The sequence below is a fragment of the Corvus kubaryi genome, unplaced genomic scaffold, assembly GCF_017639235.1.
Source record: "Corvus kubaryi isolate FWS band 111438036 unplaced genomic scaffold, C.kubaryi_AGA036_p1.0 69, whole genome shotgun sequence".
NCBI lineage: Eukaryota > Metazoa > Chordata > Aves > Passeriformes > Corvidae > Corvus > Corvus kubaryi.
In genome coordinates, this window is record NW_024582057.1 from 5,729,182 (window position 1) to 5,755,188 (window position 26,007).

Here is a 26,007-nt window from a genome sequence, read left to right on the forward strand (position 1 = left end):
TGTAAGGGGTTTGCCTCTAGACTGTGAATGCCCTGCTGATCAGCCTTTGCTATGCAGCTTTAAAAACACAAATCACAATAGGTTGTATTTTTGCTATTGATTCTGAAAACTAGTCACTTGTAAGAGTTGTGCATATCTGTGTTTGTGCAGAATTAATTACATCTGTTTGGAGTGAGCAAATAAAAGCTGAGGAAAGATTCTTCCCAGAAGGCTTCACAGTCTTTCCAATCTCCAAGACGACTTGCAGAGTACTGTCCAGAACTGTAAGAAGAAGCATTTTCTTTCTTTACATCAGCTAGTAAGGCTGGAAGAAACCAGTCAGGCTTTAAGGCAAGCAGGGTCTTCTCTTGTCTGAAATTAAACAAAAACCAGCAAAGCAGAGGTTAGAAATCTTTGAGTTTGGTGGTGATGTATTACATAGACAATTTTCAGACCAGGGGAAAGGCAAGAGGTTGGTTAGTCTGTGTGCATTGGCAATTTACAGGTGCCTTTTGCTACTGTCAAAGAGCAACCTGAAAACTCAGTGACCTTAAAGTAAAAGGATGAGATAGACAAATTTAAGATAAGAAAAACTGCATTGTATCAAGGAAAGTAAAAATAATCTTTTGTTTCCAAGGTTGCAGGGACCTATCCTCCCTTATTTAGAAGTTTCAGTGCTTTAGTTAGAAGATTTATACAAAGACTAGAGGAAAGAAATCATCCTAAAATTTTTCAACAAATGACAAATACATGTTTGGGAAGTTGGAGTGAAGTTTTTCATCTAGTTGCTTGGATATTTCCCAGTGAGCCACCCATCTGAGTTTCATGAAGGAACTTGGGAAGTACTGGTTTTATTCCTGTGTAAGGGATCTAATTTAATGCTTCACAATTTTTCACATACTATGACCTTTCTGTGCTCTTATCCTATCTTAATGAGGGTAATAACAGGAAGAATAAAAAAGGCCTGATGTTTTATTTATAGAACTGTCTTTAATTAGACAGACTCTGATAAACCCATGCAAAAACAACCACCATGGGATAAGTCTTAGGTTGTCTTGAATTCTGCACAATCCCATGAAATAGAAAGCAATGTTAGTATTTGGTGAAGTAGCTCCCATTAAGACTTCCTAAACTAACAGCTGTTCATCAACTCAGGTTCTAGGAAATGCTTTAAAAGTGATTTTGGTGTAATTGTGGGGTTTGCAGAAATACCTTGAAATATTGGGGAGTGCAGGGTTAGCAATGGGACAGGTGGTGAGTACCCAGGGAAATAATGAACATGTCTTATCATTGGTCTTGAACCTTTGCAATTTTGGTGTTCAGGAGGATTGGTTTACATTTATGTGAGAACAATGAAATATGAAAATAGAGTTACCATCCAATGGTATTAATGTGGACTAAAAAATTATAAAATCCAGGTGCTATATGAATACATTCAATAATTCATTCATAGTTTCTTTGTTAATCTTTTTCTAGTGTTTATGAAATTTTACACATATGGCATGGATTGCCATTTTTCCAGGGAAGTGGAATAAAACTTCATTCCAGTTTTCTTTTCCTTTGAGTTCTTTGAATAACTGAATATGAGGTGAATACTGTTTTAGTGGGAGGTTAATGAGTTAGAGGTCAGGCTTACAGTGGAAAAACTGCAGTCAACCTCCATGGTTCTGTTTGCCAAATTTGCACTGACGAAGCTATTACAGCAGGCCCACTTTTTTTTTTTTTTTTTTTTTGGTAGAGGAATATTCCTGTGATTTGCCCATCAAGATTACGCTGTCTTTTCAGTGCCTGTGTTTCTCCTTAAAATCCTGCAGGCACTTATTTTCACATTTAACATGATACGCATGAGTAACCCTCTCTCAACTGGTGGAACTAGTCAGGTGTAAAACTCTGATGAATGTACTCTTTAGGGCTGGGGCCCAAGCAAATTCCACAGAACACAAAGTGTGTTACGTTTTACAGCTCCCTGCATCATTTCAAGTTCCATCGTCTATAATAAGACGAACAGTTAGGTCTTATCTAGAGAAACGTGTATCAGCAATGCTAACAGATATCTGCACAGCTGTCTTTGATACTTATTGTACGGAAAATGATGTGTTAGTCATTAAGTACAGTCTTTAAAAAGGTGATTAATAGTTGTACTCTTTCATATACATACACAGAATTGTTTTCAAAGTAAAATCCTAGGGATAGGTTTAAAAAGATTGTAAGTTGTAACATAATGGCAGGAGAAGGCCATAATCTTGAATATGGATTGTGGAGAGTGCTGGAATGCTCTTTTGCTTGTGGCTCAGACCCCTACCAGCAATTTTACCTTGCTGGACAAGCATGAACACCTTTAGGAATATCCCACTGCATTTGCTTTTTTTGCATTATCTGCTTTGCAAAAACTAATAATGTTAGAGATTTATAGTGTTTAAAGTGTGCACAGTTAGTTGAAACTAAGACTGCATTCATCTTTTTGAAAGTTAAAAGCAGTATCAGCTCTGAACTCATATATTTTATTTGCCCAGGAATTTCTTTGGCCTGTGAGCTGTTAGATCAGTGGGAAATACTCTCAGAAGCTGTGGGAGGACATTTCCTCCTGAATTTTAGGATCATGACATGAGCATCTGATTCTGCAACTCCTCTGCAAATGTGTGCAAGTGGCAGGGCTCTGTCACAATTCTGCTCTCCTTACCTCCTGCAGCTCTTTATAGAATGCAACACCTGCACAGTAAGTGGTAAGTGTCATAAATTACCCCACCTCAAGTAAAGGGCAATCAATACTTGGGGTGACTCACTGTTTTTGCAATGTTTGCTAGGAAAAAATGAAAGGAGAAATGAGTTAAAGTTTATAGTCACTGCAGTTTTCTGATATACATGGCATTTACTCATTATCATCATAATCACTCATTTAGGTGACTAAGCCTCTTGCAGAATGAGGTGCTGGTTAGCCTGAGTGAAGAGGGGAGGATCTGACCTGATATTACTGGGCTGTGAATGGTCATTAACATTTTATTTTAAAGAATTTTGGTACAACTGAGACAGGAGCAAGAAAATGCAACCAGAAAGTACAACCACCAAAGCCCATGGCAATGTTTCAAGATTATTTCTGGAAAAATCTAAAGATTTTTACTATATTTTCCAAAGTCACAGATGTTTTTTGTAATTGCCAGTACTTTCATTTTGTTAGCACTAAAAGAATGGAAATCAGAGCCCTCTTGCTGTTCTTCTATCTAGAAAAAAGGTAGGAGTGTTTTGAACCACAGAAAAATAAAATTTAAATGGATAAAACAGATTAAAGAAAGACTTTTAAAAGTGTTTGGAATGATGAACATTTAAGAATTCACGTTTTCCTGCCACAAATCTTTGCAGAAATTGCGTTGCACGTGTCCATGCACATGTCTGTGTTTATATGTGCTGAAAATACATATCGCTGTATCAAGAGTGAATAACAATTTCATAAGCCTCCACCAGACAGTTGTAACTGTTCCTTTCAGATGAAAACAAATGATTTCACAACTAAATATGGAAAAACACTCCTTAAATTCACTTGAATTTCTTTTAGTGAGGAGTTACATTATGCAGTACCAAAACATAATAATTTCCTAGATTTATTGCAATATGTTTCTAAACACATCAGGTGTTTACTGAGGTTTTGTTTCCTTAGAAGCATTGTGGCTGTGCATTCAACTTTTGAACCTTATTCTGCAATGTTGTAGAATTAACTGGCTCTGGAAAAAAAAAGAAAGAAACAAACAAACAAAATCTCCCAAAGCAACAATAGACAAACAAACACAAACCAGAAACTCCAAAACAAACAAACAAAAAACACTGCTGAAATTTTGTCAGGAGAAAAAGATCCAGAGGTTTGCAGGTATTTTTCTATTCACCTTAACAAAGCCAAGGTTCTGCCCTGGTGGTCTGGACCTGGATCTAGCATAACGCTGCATTAGGTAGATGCCTCCCCTGGATGTGTTAAAGATCCTAGTGATCTCCCTCACTTTCTTCCTCCTCTGCGCACCCAAACCTCCCCTTGTTTTGATGGCATCCCTTTTTGAACAGCTTTATATGATTGCTTCCATCCACAGGTTACTTTATTCAAGTTGATTTGTCACAGAACACTCGCCCATTAGCAATCTCGTCTGTAGCCTGCTTTAAAATCTGCTTGTGGTTATGGCCAGATAAAAGCATGTGAGGTCAGTTTGGTAGAGCAGAGACAAAATACTTTAACATAAGGTTTTCTATTCTGTGCAGGCAGCTAATAAAAGTCCCCGCAGGTGTTGAGAATTATCCTTCTCTCGGAGATTTCTTTACAATCTGAACCTAATCTTGGTGAAAGCTTTGGCAAGGATAGCTGGCACATTAATTAAATTACTTTCCCTCCCCCACAGGTCTTATGCTGTAACTTTGATTAACCACCTCTGTGCCCAGGAAACAAACTGCTGGATAGGCACTATCAGTTTTGCAGGTGTATGGATGTTAGAGATAACATGGGGTTCCTCCTCTATCTGGATAGATTCTCCTTACTCTTTCAACACTACACAGCTTTTCCCTTAGCTACAGCTACAGGGATCCTGCAGGTGTATTTTGAGATTTTAGTATGAGGACCTTCTTATTCAATGTGTATCTCTGGATGGCCACTGCTGAGAAGTTTCAGATCCTTAGGGGAAAATGCCTAACTCCTCCAAAGCTCCCCCTCTATTTAAATGACTTTTCCTTGCTGCAGTATCACACCCGTGACACATCAAAGCTAGTAGCTGGTGTGGCAGGACATGCATTCCCAAATCAGCCTCAGTGACGAAAGCTGATTTGCAGTGACAGGTTTCATATCTTATGGTGTCATTTTCATGAATGGCTTTGTTAATTAAATTTAATGTGGAACAAGAGCTTGCTTACATTCTGCCAGGCTTAAGATGTTCTTACTCACACCTTACTTAAAGAACAATTCCTACTGTTGAATAAGGGCTCCAGGATTTAGCCCTCTGTTAGCAGTCTTCCATAAACCCTTTGTTTTCCTAACATGTTAAAAACCAAGGCTTAATGGGTTCATGATGACATCAGTTATCAAGATTTGTGTGGTGTTGGCAGATGTTGAATTTTCAGTGGAAAACCATTAAACAGATTTGAGTCAGGGCAAGTTTCACAACATGCACGTATTATACCGGTGGTTACATGTGTTGACTTCAGCTTTATTTATTACAAAGGAAAACAGGTCTGTACTTATACAACAACAGCAATGAGAAATTAATCTTCCCAATAGGAAAATCAGTCTTGTCTTGTTAAAGGTACTCAAAGTTACTTGTTGAGCATGCTGAGCTTGCAAAAACTATGTCTGCAACTTTCAGATTTAATAAATCTAAAATTAAATATTAAAAATAAATATAAAAAAAAAAGATTTTTGGTTACCTGGGCCTTTTTTTGGTATCAAGTGCAAAGAAGGTAGTATTTCAGAAAGTGTTGAATGTCCATTTTTTGACAACCTTTCTTTCCAAAATGTCTCAAGTTAAATATGTTTATTTTCCTCTCTGATTGGATTTGTTACTTTTGAATGCTCATTGCCTGTCAGCTCAGAACACAGCAATTCTGTACTAGTTCTAATATTCTTCAACATTAAAAAGTTGCTTTTTGTCATATGAGTACAAAGTTTGCCATATGTCAAACTTTGCCAAAGTTTCTCATATGAGTACAAGGTGTTATTGTCTAGACCAATGATGGTGTCCAGGCCTGCACATGGTGTGATACGTGCATAAGAAACATATGCCAAACACTGAAACCAAATACACAGGGAAAAATAATTCTTCAAATAAAAGCAAGGTCCAATGTAGGAAAAAAAAAAAAAAAAGGAATCCCACAACAAACCAAGGTGATAAGAGCAACAAAAAGCAAAGGAGAGCACTCTCCATTTTGTGTATGTAGTAATTTGAAAGGAGACGGATTTAGTTGCTGCAATGTTTCGTGCATACATTAATTAGGACTTCAGTTTGGAGATTTACTAGTGCAGTGTACTGAAACAAAAATGTATTGTGTCTCCCTTTCTATTCAACTGTAAATGTGTTGGAGATTGTATTTTCTTGGAAACTAAAGTTCCCACAGTTATTACAAATTACTTCAAATTCTGCTTATGCATCAGGAGGCATCTAATCTTAGTCCTTTTGTTTTACCAGTAAAGTTCCTCTTATAACACACCTTTTTCACACCCAAAGTTTTTCTTGAGTCTCTTGACTGTTGATACTGCTAAGGCATGAAGTTTTCTGAATGTCAAAATTCATACTGACACCACCTAAAAGATTTCAAGGGGTACATCAATTTTTTTTCAGTCTTATGGCACACTGCATAGAGAATCATTAGAACATTAAAGGGATATATTTCACTTCTGTGTGTTTAAAAATAAAAGGAAAACCTAACATTCTATCTTATGAAGAAGGACTTAATTTTCTATTTTTTTAGACACTTTGAGGAAACTTTGCTTTTCAATATGCTGATTTATAAAAATTGAAACTCTTTCCAATATGGCTTTTATTCAGAAAATCTTAAAAATAATTTCATATTGAAATATTGCTTTGATATTCTGGGATTCAAAAAGATTTTTAATTTTTGTCAGCTTTTCAGTTTATTTTCTTCCCATTTGTCTTATTTAACATTATAGCTGCACAAAATAAGATCAATGTGTTTTGAACAAGTAATGGAATTTTCCTTCACTATTCTTTCCACTATTTTAGGTTTAGCTCCAGGTTGGAACTGAGTCAATTTTTTCTATCTTGCAGTCCTGTGTAAAACAAAACTTTGACTTCAATGGAGGGCTATTTTTCATCAGGCAAACAAACAAAAAAAAGACCTTTATTGGGTCCACGTAAAACCATAGTTTCTTCATTAGCACGATTTTTCCAGTACGTCAAACCAGTCACCTGATAAAAATGTTATCGCAGATGATAAGCTTTGAATTAGGACCTCAGTTTTCACCAGCTGGAGAACAAATGATCATCCACAGATGCGAGCGTGCAAAAGGAAAACATTCTTTCCCAAACTTTTCAAGTAAAAAACAAATGATTAAATGTTGGATAATTATAATTTCATGAGTTACATGATCTCCTACTTACTACAAATGGGTAAATAGAAAGACTCTGATTATTTACACTGCTGACTTGCCCCAGGTTTATGGCATTTATTATAGTCAGTAATGTTTATAGCAAAATTTTTCTTAACAATAACATTTATAATATTTTAATGTGTGTGTACGGATGGAAATAGTACATGAAAGAATTTCAGCGCAAACAAACCTAGACCTTTTTGCATTTGGAACTCCTCTGTATTATTTTAGGACCCCAGTTCTCAAAACAGTTATGGTTAACTTTATTCACACAATTCCAATGGGACAACTCATATGTAGAAAGCTAAATCTTCTCTTAAGTGTTTTCTTCCTGATGTGCATGGGGTGGGGTAGGTATGTCTAAACATATTCCTGAACACGCTGAACTGTCTCTTCATTCTCTGGAGCATATAATTTTAATTAAATAAATATATAGGGGTTTGTGTATGGATGAATGTACAGATATTTGCACAGGTATTAATTAATTTATTCCATGAGTATCAAGTAATTATCTCTTTCGCTGTAAGGGCAATTTGCTACCACACTAAGCAGAAGGCATTCTTTTCCCAAACAAAACAAGCATAGCACCACTTTCAGCTGAAATGTTAGATCAGTATTATAGTGTGTTAAGCATGGCATCATTATTCTAAAACCAGCCACAGAGATATAAAATGCACTGTGAGACTGCAAACTGAGCACAGTTTGATTGCAGGACACCCGGGTAGAGCAGTTTTGTATTAGAATATACATCGCATTTATAATGGCTTCTTCTCTGAAATGTAATCAGGTTTTTTTATGAACTGGCAAAATATAGTAAATAAAGGACTCAGGGGATTTCCATATAGCCATATTTATTCCCACACGTCTTTCCAAATCTTAAATGGTTGTCTTCCTTAGAAATGGATTAGGACAAATTGCATTAGGACACGATCGTGAATCTGATTAAGGTGGAACCATGATCAGGTTTTTCTTTTGGGCAACCATGTTTTCTTATAACAACCAGAAGACAAAAAAGCCTTTGGCAAGATGTTTCAAAAGGCCTTTCTCATATGCACATAAAAGCAGTTTTCATGCTAATTCAAAAATTGGTCCACACCTATAATTTTGTTATATAGCCAAGACAAAGCTTTGGGCAAAATTTTTCGGTAGTATACATTTCAGCTACAGACTTGTGGTTTCAGTGAAAGCTCCTAAAAAAGAATTTCCATGCATAATTTCCTTAAGGAGAACACTCTGAAAGCAAGCTGCAAGAGAGGCAGAAGATCAGGCATTGATTCCAAATTGGTTCAGGGAGAGGAATGCTGAGAACAAAACCATCCCCAGTGGAAAACTGAAGTAATATACAGAATAAACACCTTTTCGAATGAACACACTCTCAGAAAGACCCAGCCCTTCTCTTCCTGTATTAGCAAGTGACCCAAGCTGAGAACATTATGTGACATTATTTGACAAAGAGGGAAACTACATGGATGTGTCTGTTGATACACAGAAATGCAAATGTTTGGAAAATTCCTATCTCAGCAAAAAAAAGCACTGTTTCTTTCTTCTCCACTCCTGCCTATTTATCTTTTTTTTAAACAGTAGTTTCAACTCCACATAGCTAAAGGGAACTTAACTGAAGTGTTGTTACCTCTGTGTCATTGTCAAATCTGTCGGTGACTGGAAGGGTCTGGGAAGGACATCTTCGTTCATCTCCTTGGGGTTCCACGGCATATGAGTGTTTTGGTCTCTCAAACTAACATGTAGAATTCAGCCGACAGGAAGAACTCCACTATAAGTCTGTAGAAGTCTATATAAATAAATAAGTTCCCTGACTCCAAGGACTAGTGTTTGGCATATGAAAATAAAGAGAATTGGTGGGTCTAATGAATAAATTCTGGAAACTAAAGGAGCTCCATAATCTTTGTGATTAGTATTGTAAGTATCAGTGATATTACACTGCTCAAGTAACTCTATCCATCTGCTTTATGGCTAGTCTTACTGGTTTTTACTTGTTTGGGGTTTCTTTTCCAGTTTAGACCAAGATTCAGTGATGTTTATTTTAAGTTGTTCATGTTTGACTTGATATTAGCATTGTTTTGGCAAATGTAAGAGTCTGAATTCTTCACGTGTTTCACACAGGCAGAGACCAGAAAAAAAAAGAACAGATCTACACTGTGGTCCGAATTTCAGAGTGTACCCATCTGAACTAGATTTTTCCTGAGGCTGGAAAACATGTAGCTATCTCTCGTGTGTTGTTCTTGGCAACTTGCTCTGATTTCATCCAGAAGCTGAGGGCCTGACATGAATGTGGGTGGAAGCTGGAGTTAGTGACCCAGAGAGTGAATCCTCACTATTTTTCCAGGCTGACAATCCTTAGGTACTCCACCAGACATTGCATGTTTATATAAACTGTCAGAAAGCATTTTGAATCAGTAACATTAGTTCATAGTCTGGTGAAATAATGACCAGACAAATGCAGAAACCCTTTTTTGTCTTTTACTTCCCCTGGCATTTCTAAATGGATTTGCTCACAGCTGGGACTTTCAACACAACTAGAGGAGGATCCGGTTCAGAGGGAACAGAATCAGCAGTGATGGGGCACACTTCAGGATTTCTTGGCCAAACTGGGACGGAGCTCTGAAATAAAAATTTGCATGCTCTCCCTTGGGGTCTTCAAAGCAGAGGTTCAGCTACATTTCACAATAATAATTTTCAGCTGAAACAGGAAAGGTGCAAAAACGCTACCCTGATGTTTCCCAAACCATCTGTTAGACACCACCCTGTACAATAGAACATGCTCATGTTCATAGAGTCATGACTTGTACAGTTCAGACCTTTCCAAAATTGTTAGAAAACACAGGGTCAAACGTAATTATGGTGAATTGGGAAATAATTATGTTAATCAAAAATAAAACAAGCTAAAATGGGAGAAAGAAAAGGTCAGTCAAAACTGTCACACCAAGTTTTCTTATCTATTGGAGTTTGTCTCGTTTATAGAAATATACGAAAAGAGAGTGAGCAAGACACAAATACACACACTTATGCTAATATAAAGAAAAATTGTTGAGATCAAAAATCCGAAATCAAAAATTAAATTATTACAGGATGTAAGAGACAGAACAGCTTTGGTAAATTATTTAGATGGATGATGTGTCCATAATAACAGGCTATTATTTTCAGAAAATGTAGTCCTCTTTTTCTCAGTAATATTTAGCCTCTTCAGTGCAAATTTTACTTTGTAGAAACTTAAACATTTCTGTGAAATGCAGAGCTGGTTGGGAAGTCAGATAAATTTCCATGAAAACAGTTTCTTTACTTGTATTTAAAAGTATATCCAGACATTTTCGGAATCTTCCCAGCTCTAAAGCTGACTGAGCTGTGTACTAAAATGGGGAAAAATTTTACATTGTCTTTGTTCCATTTATTTTTCTTGACCATTTTAGCTTTTGTTTTAAATTGATAACAGACCGTTCCAATAGAACTGATCATTTTTTTCTAAAATGGAATTTTATGTCTAAAATGTTAAATGAAAAAATTTCAATTATATGTCATGTAAACAATGTTCATATTTGATTTTCCCACAGATTCTCTGCTTGGAAAGTTCCTTTGAAAATTAAATAGTTCATACAATCTATCAGAACAGTTATCTCAATCACGCAGTTTTCTTATTTTCTCTGATTGGGTAAGGTTTTATAAGCTGCTTTCACTTCTGCCTGAAGAAAGGTTTATTTGTTTCACAAAATTATTTTCATTTCATGAATGAATTAATCTTAGCTGCAGACATAAAAATTCATTCTCTTGACACTGTGTTTGCACCAATACTTGTGAGAAGTAACAACGATGAAGCAAAATTCAGTGTTTCTTAAAAGTGTCATTTATTTTATTTTTCCTGTTAATTAACTGGTACCTTGCAGCTTGACCATCACGGTAAATCTGTTCTTTAATTTCTCTACAAAAAGAGGTAAATTAGTCACCAGAAGGCCCTGCAATTCAAAGTATGTATGGAAAGTGATTGGAAAACCTGGGCTCCTGGTTGTAATTATTCATATGATTTACCTGCAGTCATGTCACTTTTATGGCACTAAAAGATATGTTATATCTATTTATTCAGGTAATTGTTCCAATCAATTTCTGTGACAAATGTACTTAAATCCAATAGGGTTGGGTGCTACATTCTTAGCTATCTTAAAGCTTTATGGAGTTATGTCAGATGGAAAATCTGGCTAAGGAAAAGGTGGAAATGGAATAGACCAGAATAATCCCTGGGACCTTTTTATCTCCTTAATTATTCCTGTTATATTTCAAATAATTTCTAATTAAGAGATGTGCTGGAAAGACTATCACAGTAATAGAATAATGGTGGCTGGAATGAACTTTTGGAGGCATCCAGTCCAACTCCTATGTAGAGCTCCAATCTTTAGCCCATGCAAATGCTCTTCAGCAAGACTCTCTCCAGTTTGGCCCTGTCTTTCTTGTACTGAAGGGCCAAAAAGTAGAGACAGTAAGAGACCTGCTTTTTCAAAGTTGTTATTTGCCATCTCTAACAGCTACTGTAACATAAAGTTATTTTGGCTAGATTTGTTCCATACTGCTGACTTTAGACCATCTGAATATTTAGCAATTGGAAAAATTTCCAATTTCCAATTTCTAGCTAAACATCAATTATCTGTACTATTGGAGAGCTCTTTCTCTGTAGATAAGTATTTATATAAACAAATACAGTTGTCATATGCCCTCTAGATATGTTGGACATGCACAATCCTGCCTCTTTGAGTCAAAGAGATCACAGGTGTCACTGAGGGAAAACAAAACTCTCTTAAAGGAGGCTGTGAAAAACATCTTGGAGCAAGGCAATTAGGGCAGCAGTGTCTCTTCTGCTCAGAACAAGTGATGGGTATGGCCTGTCTGACCTGATGTACAATCCAATGTATAAGTTCATGAATGCATCACCCACCATTCCCTCCTGCTACCACTTCAGCCTCACTGCTAAGGAATTCTTACACTCTCAGCATCTAAAGATCTCAATTAGTTCTGTGCAACGTCTAGCATGCGTCTGCACAACAGCAGATCTAGCACATCCACTGAAATTAGGAATAGACCTCATGACAGAAGAGCCTCAGATAGTTGATCGACAGACTTTGAAAGTGACTGGGAAGAAGTCATTCTGCTAAATGACTGAGTGAAAACACACCACAAGTATGTATTAAAGTGTGTGTATACATGTGAATGCATATACATGCATGCACAAATAAAGTTGATTTGTTTCTTCCCTATTTCAGCAGTTTGTTTCAAAAACCACGGAAATTTAGATTATCAAGTACACTTTATTTAATCATCTTGCAATTACAAAGTCATATATATATTGAAATGTAAAAGTCATTAATGTGGGTCAGGTTGCTAATATGAATAAGAATTTAACTGAAGGGGTTATATACAGCTATATATGGTTAGCAACTGGAGTTTTCTGACAAAACTGTTATGGAATAATTATGGGATTTAAAAGCTGGAATAAGGTTATTTAAAAAAATGGTGTAAGGTAATGTGAGCCAGAACTCTCAAAGACCCTTAATAAGAGTCCTTAACTCAGTGTTAATACTTTATTTAACATAATGTGCTGTGCACTCTTTAAATTGTTAGCCTGGAACAGATGATTTATGTTGCTCTTGCATCCAAACAAGAATTAATGCCCTGATCCTATTTGACTGGAATTGTTAAGCACTTTTGTTCTCAGGGTTGTATCAGAATGATAACAAAAACATAAAATCAGCAAGCTTTTTAACGAATGTGGGGTTAATTTGAGGTGCCCTGATTTACAGATATTAGAGTAATGCTCTCTCTCAAGTATTTACTGAGGTGTTAAAAAGTTTGTGTTCGCATTCATCGCAAACAGTTAGTGTACTGCAGTTTCTTTGTTTCCAAAATATTAGAAGGTTGCAGTTAAGAAAGCTATTGGAATCAAGTACCTTTTTGGTTTTTCTTTTAACAAACAGTGACATCTTTCATCATATTTTGAGGGAATCTCAAGTGAATACCACAGGTGGTTCTTTTGATCCTATTAATATCTTGGTTTTGTTGGTTCCTGGTTTTTTCCAGGTGTTGTTTTTTTTCCCCCTTCCAATGTTTTAGTTTAATTTTATGTATTTTGTGCCTGCATTATGGTTTACTCATCTGCTTTAATTACTTTTATTGGCTAATCTTGGTACAACTGGATTTTTCCAGTGTAAAAGGCAGTGAAAGCAGTGACTGATGCAGTTACTTGCCAGTATTTCACTACAGGTGTGCAATATTATAGTCAGCTGTACAGAGGACTTTCACTGCAGATCTTTTTGGTTTAACTACTGAAGCAAATGTGTGCACTTTCCTTTCTTTGCTGATTATTGTCCCCGTGGAGTTTTGCTGGTAAGAGTGGCAGACAGTCCCCTGTCCTGCTGCTGGTGGTTAGAGCTGTTCAAAGGAACTAAAGAATAGGTTCATCAGAACTTTTATGAGAAAATCTTCAGTCCAGAATATTCAGAAAAGCTAAGATGTTTTTATGACCTGGCATATAAAGCAAGGTATATCTTCACCTTGACATAGTTTTAACTTAATAGAACCTCTAACAAGAACTATGTAGAGCATTTAAGTGATAACATGCTTACATATATTCCTGAAAAAAAAGAAAATAAGTAGAAGAGAATAAATGTTAGCTAGTGAATGCTTGATGTGCACACAAATGAAAGGAAGAAAGTGGAAATAAAAGTTAAAGCCATGGCAATGAGAAATGACATTTCCTATGGGCACAGTAAAATGAAGTTCAGTGAGAACCCTAAGTGGCATCAATGGAACTGTCCTGAGATAAGAATAAGAGAATTTCTAAAACTAGTGGGATGAACACCAGCAGAGAGTTTGATGTTTTCCCAAGCCCTGTTAGGGCACTTCAACTTCCTGTGCTCAGCCAGACTTGCCTGAATATTCACCAAAATGTGATTTCTGATGATTGTGAAGGTTGGTAGCCCACTTCAGCTTGAATATGAGCAGGAGAGTGATTGGTGACAATAAAGAGGACATACACACTGTACTTAAATATCCTACAATAGTTAATTAGGCAGATTAGCAGAACTTCAGTCTGTGTGTATTTATAGTCTGATATAGTCCTTCCTTTCTGATCGATTCTTTCAGTCCTAAAGTATGTACTATTTATTTAACCCTGCAGGAGAGTGAGATTGCAGTTGCCAATTTAACCTTAATATCTGGGTTTGAGAGAATGTTTCTTATGAATCAATGCAAGTTTCTAGCAAATATACAAAGCCCTTCATGTATAAAGCATATGCATAAAACATATCCCTTCACTTCCTCCAAGTATGAAGGTCTTCAACTTATTCGGTGGTTGTCTCCTTTCTTCTGCCTCAACCATTCAAAAATAGCTAGAGCCCTGATTTGAGAGCTGAGAAATAAGGGAGAGATGAACGCTTACTTTTCAGTTTTGTGTCCTTCAGTCATTAAATGCTTCATGTCATGTGGTAGGAAGAAATTAGCTGGGAAAAGATATGATATTTTAGAACCACTACGCCTCTCACTGACTCACTGACACTAAATCTGGCTGATTTAGCTGTCTCAAACTGGGCTTCGAAAACTCTGGCAGTCCATAAACCCAAAGTTTTGTGGGAGCGGTCCTGGAACAGCTAACAAATCATGCTATATGTGTGTTACATCAAACAGCTCTGAAGCCCTGAAAGGATCAAGATCCAGAGACTCCATAAAGTCCCTTGAGACTTTTACTTTTGCTATTGGTTGTACATGCAAAACAGTCATATACTCTGGAGATGAGAAGGAGAATGAAAGCCTGAGGAAATAGCATCCATTTCTGAAAATGTTACAATAAGTGACTTTGCCAAGGTCATGCGGGAAATGGGAGTCAGACTACATAAATCTAAAGTTTTTAGTCATGCCCCTCCAAAAGCAGCCTTTCTTTCTTTCTTTTTTCTCTTTCAACTGGAGCTGCCACAACCCACATATATGATCTAGATGTTGTCCGAAAGAAAGGAGAAATGAATTTTCAAATTTTCTTTCTGTTATATTGTCTGTTTATTACACACAGTGTTGTTGCACATAATGCCAGGATGTAAAATGATTCAGGGACTAATGTCTTCAGTCATAACAGGGGAAAACAGAGAAGCAGTTGGATAGTAATTTCTCACACTGTTCTGCCATGGCCGTTCTTTCTGCTGTGATTTAAGAAAGTGCAGGCAGTGGAAAAGGTTCCCTTTGAAAGTGTTTTAAATGTCAAATATAAGATTCATTTCTATACTGCTTTAATCCAAATGCCACAGGTCTGAGCTAATCTATCAATCTGACCAGGACTTCATGTGTTTTACCTATCCAAACAGCCATTTCTTGAACTAGAAGTCCTGCTAACACCCATGCATAATATCCGTGTATTTTTTAAGAAAAGACAACATCCATTTCTTAGTGAACGTGTGCTGTGGCATCCTTAGGCTCTTTTAGTAAGGTTGTTCGTGACGGGGCCTTGGATATGTACTAGCTGCATTGTGCCTGGTTGCTATACACTGGAACAATAGGCTGGGGAGCCAAGAATATGGGAGGGAAGAAACCCCAGAATTATTCAGGCAGTGGAAGAAAATCTGTAGTATTAAGGATATTTCATATAGAGATGCTATGTCTAGATCTGATCTCTGCTGTCATCAGCCTGTGGCCTCTGCCACAGGGACCCCGGAGCTGGCTCTGGTGCGTTATCATCTGCTGATGCTCTGCTTGAAAAGAGCAAGTCTCTCAGAAAATTGGTCAGCTCTGCCTGTGAGAGTGGATCAGCTGTTATTGAACAGTCTCTTCTCAGTCATTGCAAAGGAATATATACCCTCCTGAAAAATATATGCCCTTCTTCAGCTCAAAGTACAACTATTCCCAATTTTTAGCTGGGAGGTCTTAATTTCCCTTTTGATATTAGATCTTTTCCTCCAGGAGAAATTTACAGTCTTCTCCCATTTTTGTCTTATTTTTCAGTCCTTTATTTGTGTGATTCTTCTAAATTTTTCCGATTACTTGACCCATTTTTTTATGTATGGACATCAAAGTATATTCCAGTAGCACTTTTCTCATTACCAGATGTAGCGTTAGTATCACCTATTTGCTTCTCCACAATGCCATCCTGTCTGGGACATCAAGGTAGGACAGTTAGCCACTGCAGTACACTGAGTTTCCCCTCTCCAGGGTGTTCAGCATCTTTTTTTCTGGGCTATTGTTTTCCTACATCATGTAAGGTCTACCTTCTTTGAGAGAAATTTCCTTAAAGATATTTCTGTGAATTTTTTTACTGACTTGGAATACATATATATATATATGTTTTGTTGGGTTTTTTTTTTTTCAATAGAGATAGTTGTGTACTTTTTAAATTTCAGTAGAGTGGAAATTTCCACAAGAGGACAATACCACTCTGGCATTTGAGGAGTTCTGGGGCGAAGAACTCAACAACATGGAGTGGCTAAAACACAGAAATTGCTGTCTGACACTTAATTCCACTAAAGCATAAAGGCTGTCCGACAGAGAGTCCATGTTTTCTAATGTAAAATAGAAGGATCTCAAATCCCTAAGCTGTTCAGACAAACAGGGATTACTTACCTGAATTTTTTTTTTTTTTTGAACCAAAAATCTACATGACCTTATGATTTACCTAAATCATAACGAGCAGATTATGGTTATTCAGCCACTGTCCTTCCAGAAAGAGCTGCTCACTGGTTTTGTATTGCAGGAAGGTAATTATGTTCTGTGGGAACCAAATTTTGAGTCATCAGCATGGCGATGGTAAGGAAATATCTCAGCCGCATCTCCCTGCACCAGTCTGTCTCAATGCCCTTACTGTGTCTTCTGTTTCTTAGCACCCATCTTCAGGCATGAATATCCAGGTGTGGTTGTTTCCAGAAATGCTGCCAGGTAACAGGTATTCCCTACGGTTACATTTGTTAGGGCAGGTTGTGTAAAGCAAGCACTGACACTGGATTCAGGGGCGACCTCGACAGTGCTCACTTTCTCCCATTTACTTCACAGAAATGTTCTGTCTTCCAAACCTCTTTTTCATCAACCCCATAGCTCTTGCAGTTGGTGTGGGGATTATTTCCATACAGGCCCATTTGCTTCAGGTAAGCCAAGCTGTTAAGGTACTGGTTAAGGAAAACTAAGGTGAGTCACTGAGACTGAAATTGCGTTGACCACTTATGGGTTATTTGTTAGTTAAATTAAAATATTTAAACCCAAACTAGTGAAGTTGAAGTAGGTACAGTCTAAAATGGAGTCTACAGGGACTTCCATCCAAATACCAAGATCGGGTTCTCTTTTTGAAGAAGGGACCAAACAACACTCTAGTCAGGAGCAGATGTGCTTTGTATGAACCTGTGGAGATAAAATGAAAGTACTTTTGTTTTTCTTGAACAGGACCATGCATGTAAAGCTACTCTTGGACAACTAACACTATAGGTATTTGTTATTTTTCTCTAGTGAAATAAAATAAAGAATTAATTAAAGGTTCCCATCATCTTCAAGTTTTTTTAATAAGCAAACCAAGTCCTTCTGCAAAAGCTCTATGTAGTCATGGTTAGAAGAGGAAGGGAGGGATCAGATTATTGCACAAGCTGTTTGAAGTTTTCTTTTGACCATAATTAAAGTCAAAGAGCCAATCTGCATTTTATGTAGCAATTTCTTTTCTTGGAAGATGTGTCATCCTTGAAAATTAGGATGTGAAATACTGATTCTGTAAAATAACCTGGAACAATTCAGATGACTCAGGAAGGTCGAATATCCATCCTGAGCACCTAGATTCATATTATAATGTCTCTAGTACAAAATCCAAGATTAGACATTTGTTAAAGTTTTTGTTTTTTGCTGATTTAGGTTTAGCACTGGATTTTGGAAGGGAGTGTTAAGACAGAGACCGATTTTTATGTGGGTTTAGGAGTAGGAATAGGAGATCTGGGAGTTGCTTTCTTTTCGTTGTCCTTGTTATTTTTTAATCAACGTCGAAAAAGAGAACAGAGAGTTTTTAGAGTTCTGCATTCATTTTTCCTTGCTACTAAGAATGATGTGTAATAGAAATGCTCCCCCAGGTTTGAAACAAAATCACTGATAATCCAAAGGTTGTCACTGTTGAGCAAGTATGATAGTACATTTATGTTGCATTAAGATTTGTTTACTATCCTGGCTAGTTTTCTAGTTTGAAAAGTTTTTTCTTTTTTTTTTTTTTTTTTTCCTTTTCTTGTTTAAACATTTTTTAAACAGGGAGTTCTGTAAAACTGAATAATAAGTGTAATTCTTGTGGTCAACAGCAATTAAGACTTGAAGCATGTGAAATCTGGCAAGATGCAGACGTTTGGGTTTGGTTTTTTTCGGGTTTTTTGGGGTTTTTTATGTTCTTGTTTTGTCTTAATGTGTAGCTGAAATGCAATATGACATTTGGAGAGCCAGCTCTTCCTCTGGGAAATCCATTCAAATAGTAAGCACAGCCATGTCTAGAATGGGACTTTTGGAAAAAAAAAAGATTATCTTATTCATGACTTTGGAAAGGAATCAAAGCAATTAGAAGTACTTGATTTTTTTTTTAACAGAGAAATTCTCTCAATCAAAAGCTAAACAAAATATAATGGGCGGGTTAAAGGGCCCAGGCCCTACCTTGTTGATTTTACTCAGATAAATACTTCCATTGAGTAGGGCAAATATACTGTGTCCAAATGGGCTCCTTTAGGGGGAGTGGTCCTATTAGAAATCAGTGTAATCTTTGGCAATGGCAGAAGGAGTCCAAATTTCCTTTTTAACAGACAGGCTAATCAGTAGCAATTAAGAAGCAAAGTAGCAGACTAATAAAGTATACTTGTCACCAGTTGTCATCTTAGTGATCAATTCACACCTCCACGACAATAACATCGGCCCTTCAATGCTCTAATGACCCTGAATCCCCAAAGTGACAGAAGGATTAGGGCAAAGATAATGTGCTGGAAAGGTGCTAATGAAGTGGCGGGGTTACAAGATGAGTTTCATCCTTGACAGACAGCAAAAGGGAGTGTTCCGTCCCACTCCAGCTATGAGATTCACATGGATAAACTCTAATTGACTTCCATTTCCTGTCAGGATCAGGACCTTAATTTAATTAATTAGGGTTTTTTATTTTCTTAGTTAAATCCGAAACATGCATCTTGGTGTTTTCTGAAAGTAGTAGATATTTCTTAGGTAAATAAGTTTACTCTCCTGTGTTGCTTTTTACTTATCTCTGCAAGTTGTATGTTGCAGATATTTGTGTTTGCATAATTTTAATTTTGTGCAATTAGTTTTACAGAGATTTAATTTTTTATGTCTTTAGAATGTACACAACTGCTTTTCCATGCACTGATTGTTTTAAAAAATGAGAAACAGAGTATGTAATTAGAGTATAATGTCATGTGTTCAGCAAAATAATGGTGTCACCTTCTTGCTCCCCATTACAAGTGGATAGATAGAGATAGATAGATAGATAGATAGATAGATACTGTGTGGCAGCAGCATTTTGAGATGAAATGGTGTTCTAGTAGATGTTGCTGGAAATACATATTTTAAAATGTCTGCTATGTTTCACGTATAATCAAAATAATCCTGTTCATTAAATGCCACCTGTCTCTTGTTAAATTATACTTGAACCATATCTGTAACCCATTTCGAAAGAATATGTTGATATTAAAGATGGAGAAAAGGGTACAACAGGCCAATTCTGGTATTTTAAACCCCGGTCTTCATTAGATGTTACTCTGCTGCTTCATTGTAGCTAATTAACTTGTATATTGAAAACCCTTTAGAATGATTTGATACAGGGAGATGTGGGAATACATCGTGCTGGGATTAGCACATTTATATTGCTGTTGCTGTGTCCCTGCTGTTTGGGTGCAGGGGGAGGTAACCATTTGAAAATTTAGCTGTATTAGGATCATTTTCAAGTGGTATAAATTCTACTGCTAGCAATTTGAACAAAATCTGCTTGACTTCAGTGGGAGATGTATGGATAGATTGCTGCTGCACATTCTAGTGCCAGATTTTGTCTTGAAAGATTAGTCTTGAGAAGATTTATTTGTTTAAATTATTTTGTGATTTGTGTGTGTGTGTGTGTGTGTGAGTGGGAAATAAAGAGGTTTCAAGATTCTAACATTAAAAAGTTGTATTTTGAAACAAGGTATTGTAACTTCTTTGATAATCAAAATAAAATTTTAAATATGTCTGTGTCATGCCTTCTGTTTCCCTCAAGATTTTGAATTTTCTGGTTTCTAATTTTACAGTTAAGCACTCAAAAAACTAGCTGACCATGCTGTACATATTTTTCCTATTGTGTACTTTACACCATACAGTACTATTTATAAGACTGTAAAATATTGCACGTGTGCTAATTAATTAACTCTTCCTAGAAAGCTTAGCTTTCTGTGGAAAATTGGCTCAAAACTGGTTTCTTCCCCAATTTTAGGAGTAAAAAATGAAAATTGATTGTAATACAGAGCACAGGTGTAAACTTCCCTACACTGAACACAAGCCAAGGAACATGGCTCAGGCATTTATGAGAAAAGTCATGACTGACACGTTTCAGCACCAGTAATACATCCATGAAGTATCATGAACTTGAACTAGGAATGAATGAGATCTTCTAGCGTGTCATATGACTTTTTTTTTTAATTACCTAAATTACTTTATAATACATTTAGGGTTATTCATAAAACCAAAAAAGTCATTTCTGTGGCAGACCTTAGCCTAAGCTTGTAGTATTAATTTTGAGGCAGTTGCTATGATGTGTCACTTCTTTACACCTTGGGAGAGAAATGGAGCCACAAGACCTGTTTTGTACAAGCTGTAAAAGAGTTTCTGGAGAGAATTGACTTTTTGCCATTAACAGCCAGGGATGAAAGAGAGCTGATGGTCCAGCCTAGGAGATTAAGGCAGTGTCTCCTTGCCAATTCCTATCCACTGTCAACACACCCTTATGAGAGGTAAATACTGAACTACAGGAGTTTACTGTGGGCTTTTTTGTTCAAAGATGGGATCAGATCGTATAATTTATAAGGCTGTTGAGTTCACTACATGCTGAATGTGAGATAGGCAGTATATAAAGGTGAATATCTTTATTGCAAAAATGTGGTCTGTATTTAATATTCTATATCCATACATGTGAACCCTGTAATCTTCTGTTACAAACCAGAGTTGATCTTTCTTTACAGTTGCAGTACATTGGGGTAGAGGTACTTTTAATTTCACTTTGATATAGCACGGTGAGCCATTTTTCAAACAATATGTTCAGCCAGTCTTTTATTTATTATTTCCTTTTATGCTTAACAGATTGCCCATTCAAAATGGAAGAGCACGAGCACTGTTGCCTCGTCGGTCACCTTGCTGTGAAGTTGCAATGTAGCAAATGGCTAATGTATGCATACATGTGGGCACTGTTTTAACCCACATTTCACACCGCCATAATCAATTCATTGGTTTTGAAGAACAAAACAAAAACAACCACCCTTGTCCAGCTGCAGCAGGCAAGAGTTGGGACATATGCTGGTGTGAAAGAGGGAGTAGAGCCGAACACCCCTGCCGAAAACATCAGAACAAAGGGAGCGCAATTGCCTTGGCAAGGCTTGGGATGACTTAAATACCCTATTGTATGAAATATGAATAGGTTGGCATTGTGAATTGCGGCATGGGGGGCTCCTCCGCGTCGCCGATTAGCCACACGATTACCCAGATTACACGGGGAAACGGCTAAGGTAAATAAGGCCAGCCTTCTGCCACCTCCTCTCTGGGGCCAGGAGCGGGCTAGCCCAACCTCCCCTGCTACTGGGAGCTGGAAGGGAAGGGGATGGAGGAGAAAGGGAGTGAAGTCATAAGCCCTGTGGATAACAAAAATAAGGATTTCAAGGGCAATAGTGTAAAAACTTCTTTCTGGTCAAGTGATCTATGGGCATTGTTCCCTGCTACCACACAATGTGCAAGCAAACTGCTTAGTCAAAAATAGAAAAAAATATCCTCTCCATTTTCTCTCTCTCCTCCCAGGTTAAGGGACAGCCACTGGATGATGATCACAAAAAGTGTGGTAGGTGCAATCTGTGTCCTGGGATCTTCTCTCCCCTCCATAATCTTGTGCAATCTTGCAAGATTGGTTTGTCCCTCCCTCCTCACCACGCAGCTCTTACAGTCAGGGGGTAACAGTGCCAAACCCATGTTTATCCAACCTAGGGCAGCTCAAGGAGAGATTATTTCACTATGCTGGGCTTTTAAGGTACATATAATCAGCTGTGATCCAAAATAAATTCACGTCTATATTATCTCAGTCTCAAATGAGAATCAATATATACATGTTCACTGTATGAACTGTATAAAGTGAAATATGTGTGTATATATTATGGATTTCAGAGTGTCCAGCAGTCCCACTTGTTACTGAATCAGTGAATCACAGAATCAAAGAATATGCTGAGTTGGAAGGGATCCACAAGGATCATCAAATCCAGCTCCTGACCCTGCATATCACTGTCCCCAAGAGCCATACCACATGCCCAAAATCTTCTTGAACTCTGTCAGGCTTGGTGCTGTGACCACTGCCCTGGGGAGCCTGTTTCAGTGTCCAACCACCCTCTGGGGGAAGAACCTTTTTCTAAAATCCAACCTAAGCCTCCCCTGACACAACTTCAGGCCATTCCCTCAGGGCCTGTCACTGGTCACTAGAGAAAAGAGATCCATGTCTGCCCCTCCTCTTCCCCTCATAAGGAAGTCATAGACCACAATGAGGTCTCCCCTCAGTTTCCTCTTCTCCAAGCTGAACAGACCAAGTGACCTCAGCTGCTCCTCATATTGCTTCCCTTCAAGGCCCTTCACCATCTTTGTAGCCCTCCTTTGGATGCCCTCTAGTAGTTTAATGGCTTTCTCATATTGTGGCACCCGAAACTGCCCCCAGCACTCGCGGTGAGGCCACCCCAGTGCAGAGCAGAGAGAGACAATCCCCTGCCTTGCCCAGCTAGAGGTGCTGTGCCTGATGCCCCCCAGGACACGGCTGCCCCTCCTGGCTGCCAGGGCACTGCTGGCTCATGTTCAACTTGCCATTGACCAGGACCCCCACGTCCCTTTCCATGAGGCTGCTCTCCAGCCTCTCATTCCCCAGTCTGTCTGTACATCCAGGGTTGTCCTGTCCCAGGTGCAGAATCCAGAACTTTCCCGTGTTGATCTTTCCTGTTGGTGATTGCCCATCTCTAGTTTGTCAAAGTCTCTCAGCAGGGCCTCTCTGCCTTCAAGGGAGTCAAGAGCTCCTCCCAGTTTTGTATCATCTGTAAACTTGCTCAGTGTCCCTTCCAGTCCTGCGTCCAAGTCATTTGAAGAGCACAGGGCTGAGGATGGGGCTTAATGGGAACCCCTCTAGTGACAGCTCACCAGTCTGATGTCACCCCATTCACCATAACACATTGTGGCTGACTTGTGAGCCAGTTGCTATAAATGTAGACTTAAGTGGTCTCAAAAGTGAAGATATTTTTGTCTCAAAGAAGCTGTATCTTATTCTAGCTTTTCAGTTGAAAAGGCTTCTAATGTTTGTATGTTTTGTAGCATCTTTTACAACAGTAATCTCCATCTCTTTTCCAGAATCATAGAATTGCTAAAGTTGGAAAAGATTATCAAGTCCAACATTAACCCAGCACCCAGCATGTTGACTACTAAACCATATCTCCAAGTGCCACATCCACGCATCTTTTGAACGCTTCCAAGGATGGTGATACCACCACTTCCCTGGGCAGCCTGTTTCAGTGCCTGACCACCCCTTCAGTGAAAAAATGTCTGTAATATCCAATCTAAGCCTCCCTCGGTGAAGCTTGTAGCCATTTCCTCTCATTCTGTCACTTTTTACCTGAGAGAAGAGACCAGACCCCACCTTGCTACAACCTCCCGTTGCGTAGTGTAGAGAGCAATAAGGTCCCCCCTATCCTCCAGAGAGTTTAACTGGAGGTGCTGTGGGATCTCCCATCTCATTGCAAAGGTACTGTTAGTGCGTAAATGAAGACACAGCATCCTTGCAGGGAGGAGCCTTTGCACCAGGAGCTCTTTGACGCAAATGATGTTCCCTGCAAGGCACTCAAAAAACAGCTGGGCTCCCAAAGGAGACCGCAGTTCCCTGGGTGTTTTTAGGGAAATTTTGGTGTCTATAACTTACAGTTGCTCAGAAAATATTTAAGTGGGTTAAATTGAGACCTGGTTTTCCCTAGAATGGAAAAGAATCATTTTGAGTCAATCACTGGAAACACTGTTTAAAACGAGGGGAAAGGGGCGGTTTGACTTTTGTGATTTTCTTTCTATTTAGTTTCAGGTGACCTACTAACAAAATTCAGCACAAGTTTATGAACAGTTTTTCTTGTCCCAAATTTGCATTCTTCCCTAAATAAAACATTCAGCTGGAAATTTTTGCCCAAGACTAACTTGGACTACTATGTTGAGATTATCAGTTAATGGCAAAACAGATTAAGAAACCAGCTACTGAATGAGAACGGTAACTCTTTAGTATTTAATGTATTTTTATTCATAATATTCAAATAGGGTTCTAATTATGAAAATATTCACAAACCTTAATAGATCTCAGAGAAAAAGGTGCAACTTTCACTTTTGCTTTGATACACAGTTGGAAGTATAAAACAAATTCCATATCCTGTCTCACTGCTACAGAGATCGAACAATTGAAGTAGGAAGAAAAACCTCAAACCCAAAGTAAAAAACCACTCAGCAGAACTTAAAAAAAAAAAAAATTAAATGAATACCCATTGCTTTTAGCAGTGCATATTTTAAATCTTTATATTTCTAAATGTTGGAGAAACCCCCCAAAATATAATCTCACAAAAAAGTATTCCCTGATCATCAAATAGGGTGCTTGTTGTACTTTGCCAAAAGTTCTGGTATCTGTGAACTCCTTGCCCTTTCTGTGCTGCAAGCACTGATACCAGCATCATAACCAATTTAGCTAATTGCATCATTTTATGTAATCTAAATGTCTCTTATTTTTCTCTTCGCACCATAATCTGCTGTGCACTGTGACTTTGTCTAGTTATATGGTATTTGTGTTTCACTCAGGGCTGGGTTTGTACCTGTGTATATGCTTTGTATTGAAGGTGCAACCTCTTGGAGAAGTTGTGTTTTTCTAATGACATATTTCCTTATATTTTGGATTAGAAAACACGTCTTGAATGTACTGAACTTTAATGATAATTTCTGGTGAAGTCAAATGAAATTGCCTGGTTTACAGCCATTCTTTATTTTGAGACAATTTTTTTTTTCTTTCTGCATAGCTGTCTTTATTTGCAGTCTCTGGATGTCTAGAGCTTTGGTTATGGGCACTTCTTATTGTTACATTTATCAAATTCAATCAGAATAGTTCAGTGGGATAGAATGATTTGTAAAAGCTTTATACTGCCTAAAAGGGGTGCAGTTATTTATTACATTCTTAATTTTTAATTTGATGATATTGTGAAATTTTGCATGTACTTCTGGTTTAACATATAATTCCACCGGTTATCCAAAGAGCTGCACTGTTATTGGGCATATAAGCTCAGTTCAGATCTTTCTGTTGTCTTAAAATCCAATACCCTACAGTATTGTTTTGAATGTTTGCCATGTTTGTGTGCTCAGGAAGGGCCTGGCAAGCCAACCATATGTAGGTAGAATGCCAAATAATAGCAGAGAAACTTCCTAGGCAGGTTTCTTTCCAGTGACCTGTTTGTTGTTTAGGACATGCAGAGATTATCGATCGAGCAGCGAGAAGGAAGGGTAAATTGATCTGATAGTGAAATGATGCATTTTTTGCTGAGCAGGGATTTTTCTGACGGAGAAGGAACAAATTGACTTATTGGTTAATTGAAGGGGAGAATTGACTGGGAGAAACAGTGAGAATTTGATGAATGTCATCTGCAGGAAAGTAGGGTTCTTCAAATATATGTATAAATAAACATTTATTTATTTTCTCA

At 37.7% G+C, this 26,007-nt stretch overlaps 1 long non-coding RNA gene across 1 annotated transcript; it reads left to right on the top strand.

Moving 5' to 3' along the window:
* The first annotated feature begins 280 nt into the window (after positions 1–280).
* LOC121674648 lies at positions 281–26,007 on the top strand. Its single transcript, XR_006019736.1, has 3 exons — positions 281–2,702; positions 22,070–22,109; positions 23,645–26,007. It is a non-coding gene; the product is annotated as an uncharacterized LOC121674648 (long non-coding RNA).